At 54.2% G+C, this 3,077-nt stretch overlaps 1 protein-coding gene across 1 annotated transcript in view; it reads left to right on the forward strand.

Annotated features, from left to right (window-relative positions):
- Positions 1–672: 672 nt before the first annotated feature.
- LOC111153998 (exostosin like glycosyltransferase 3) overlaps positions 673–3,077 on the forward strand; it is an 82,287-nt gene continuing 79,882 nt past the window's right edge. Inside the window, exon 1 of the mRNA XM_022513353.1 lies at positions 673–747. The gene's annotated coding sequence lies outside the window, so the exon portion shown is untranslated. The remainder of the gene's footprint in view (positions 748–3,077) is intronic.

The raw sequence follows: 3,077 nt of genomic DNA on the forward strand, positions 1-3,077 counted from the left end.
ATCCAAGCTGCCGCGCCTTTTCTTTGTTGTTACATTCAAAGTGTTTCTAAACTCCAGACCATTGCTGGGGACGGTCCGTTTTTTTAGGAAGGCCTTTTCTACCGGTTTGGGTTTATTTTTGGACTTGGATTTCACCGAGCCTGCTCGAAGCGGCTGAGCTTCTCGGAGTCGGAACCCGTTCCAGAGCTGTCGGAGGCATTCTCTCCGCACTCCCTAGGTAGGTTCTTCTAAGGGGCGAGGGGCATCTGTAGGGCGCCGGTCTGAGGGCCCAGCGGAGCCCGCCGCGTCCTTCCTTCCCGCTCCTCCGGCTGGCCGCCCTCGCCCTCGCCCTCGCTTTCGCCGCGCGTTTCCCACAATCCCCGGCGCGGCCGCCGCCGCTGCTCCCGGACTCAGGCGAGCCCGGCGGCGGAGCCCGAGGCCTCGGCGGCACTTCGGACGCAGTCCGGAAAGTGGCGACCGCCCCCCGCCTCCCGGGCTCCCGAGCGCCCAGGTTCGGCCATTTCCGGCCCGGCGCACTTCGGCAAGTTCCGCAGTCGCTTGTCGGAAATGGCTGCCCGCCGGCAGGGGGAGCGGAGGATCCGGCGCGGCCTGGAAGGCGGACAGCAGGCGGCGAGAGCGGCTTTGGGGTACCCGAGTTTCGCGCAGGCGGCGGCGGCTCGTCCCTGAACTGGAAGCCGGTCGGACTCCAGGCGGCGGCGGCTGCTGGACCTCCGAGCAGCCGGGGGCGGCGGCCCGGAAGCGCTCGTGGTAGGGAGCGGGGGGGGCTGGCCCCGAGCGCTGGGCACCGGGAGGGCGGGCGGGCGGGAGGGACCGAGTCCGGCAGTGCCGGGGCCGCGGGAGCCGCGGGGAGGCTGCCGCCCTGCGCGGCGGGGGCGTGCAGCCTCAGAGTAGGCCTTCCCAGCCTTCTCGGGGGTCTGGGGAGGGAGGACCTCCAGGGCCTTAGCCACCAGCGAGGAGGGGTAACCGGGCTCCGGGGGCTCTCAACACGACCCTCCCACCTCTCCGGCGTCCCTTGTAGCCCGTTGGGGTTGCCGCGTATCCATCTCTACCCTTTTTTCTGGAAGCTCGTCTTCAGCTGTGCAGCGTCTTCTGCATAAGCCCTCCACCCTTCCTTTGCCCCCTGTGTTTGTCCATCTGCTTGGGTAAGAGCATCTTCTGTGGACGAAGGGGCAGACCCGGGCTTCCTTGTTCCCTGTGCACACACTCCCACCATCAGCTTTGCGCCGCGTTCACACACAGTCGCCTGCAGCTGCTCCTGCTTTGGTTCTTTTCAGGGGTTCACCTCCTTTGATCATAAACCCGCAGTCGGAATAGCCACTTCCTGCCCGAGGGTCCAGGGGCCGCTGTTCTCTGCATCTGGGACTCTTGCGCCCAGGCCCAGCTCTGTAGCGATGGGCCTAGTGCTGCCTGGGCAGGAGAGGGACTGCGGAGTGCATGTCCACATTACTGAAATCTTAGCCGGTGACCCGACCCGCGCGCTGCAGGGGACAGGACAAATCCTGAGCGCTTTGAAGATCAGGCGGGGCTGCCAGACTGCAGATAGTGAGTATATCTCTTCTCCACTTTGAGCCAGTGATTCAGTTCCTCTTTGTTATCTGTAGCTCTCAAAAGACTTGAATTTGTTGGCCTGGACTTCTTTTCTTTCCTTTTAAAAAATTCTTAAAGGGCTTCTACGAGTCCTCTTAGTTCAACTCCAGTGGAGGAGGAGGAGGAGGAGGAAATCAGAACAGCGTATGACCTTTTTTTCCCCCCATTATGTGATTTACTTAAGAGGTGTCTTTAGCGGTTCTTCCCCTCGCTTTGTCCTGTTTCGCTCTAATTTAGGTAGCTTCAGTTTTGAAGGCTGGGCTCTTCATGTTTCCTTGTTTTTAAAAGATCTTTGTGTGTTGCGATCATCGAGACTATCAGCATTTTACCCTGTTTTGCTCAAGATTAGTTTTGCCCTCTATGCAGTTACTATAGGGCATATCTGGAGTGCCTGGGATAGTAACCTGTGGGGTCTTGATAGTCTTTAGTAAAGCTAAACATTCTCAACAACTTATTTAGCAGGGGGACTTAAATATTTCCTCATCTAAAACTGTTATTTGGTGAGTTAAAAGTACCTTATCCTGTGGGAATTTCCTGATCTTCCACCTCTGCAGGGGCTGAGGAATTGTAAGTACTCATAAGTATGTGGGAAACTCGCTTAAATGCTTTCTGGAGGAGAATTAGAATTGTGGATCGTTGGAATCTTGAAATATTTAATACCTGAAGATGTGGTCTGTGGTCTCAGGGGGTATGCCTGTTAACCAAATGATTGTCAAGAGTGTGTCTTCATTCCTTCATATTTCTCTTCATTTTCTAGGGGAAAAAAACTGGCATTAAATGTTTGGCATATAGTTGGAACCTCTTAATGATTAGGTCTCCGAGTTTTAACCTATGAGTAAAAAGACTTTAAATGAGCAGGTTAGAGAGAAATAAGGCATGGAGTAAGCCTGAGTAGTGGACTTACATAGTGGAAGGTTCAAAGGATGGTTGGAAGCTGTAAGAAGAATGTGGGGATTAGATAAGGACTTGCCCTTTCCCTCTGGGCACTAGGCTAGCTGTTGAGTGAAAAGTCTCGGTGCAGGAGAGAATGGTGGAAGGGCTGTGTGTGTGTGTGTGTGTGTGTTCCCTATCTGAGGTGAGACTGGCAAGTAATGCCCTGGAGGAGGGCTGGAAATATTGCCGGAAATAGAGGTAGAGTCAGGTATTAGGAAAATGAAGATCTGTTTCAATCTACCGTTGGTAGAGATTTGAGCGACTTTGCATGTGATAAGTTCAGAATGAGCCAAAGAATATGAATCTTCCATGAAGTCCCAAAACTGCACTTATTTCTGCTGGATATTAAGCTTATATCAGAAAACTTCTGTTAGCGGTGGGGTGCCTGGGTGGCTCAGTGGGTTAAAGCCTCTGCCTTCAGCTCAGGTCATGATCCCAGGGTCCTGGGATCGAGCCCCGCATCAGGCTCTCTGGTGCTTCACCCTGCCTCTCCGCCTACTTGTGATCTCTGTCTGTCAAATAAATAAACAAAATCTTAAAAAAAAAAAAAAAAAAAA

The sequence above is a fragment of the Enhydra lutris genome, unplaced genomic scaffold, assembly GCF_002288905.1.
Source record: "Enhydra lutris kenyoni isolate GAN:26980312 unplaced genomic scaffold, ASM228890v2 scaffoldscaffold3, whole genome shotgun sequence".
NCBI classification, from domain to species: Eukaryota; Metazoa; Chordata; class Mammalia; order Carnivora; family Mustelidae; genus Enhydra; species Enhydra lutris.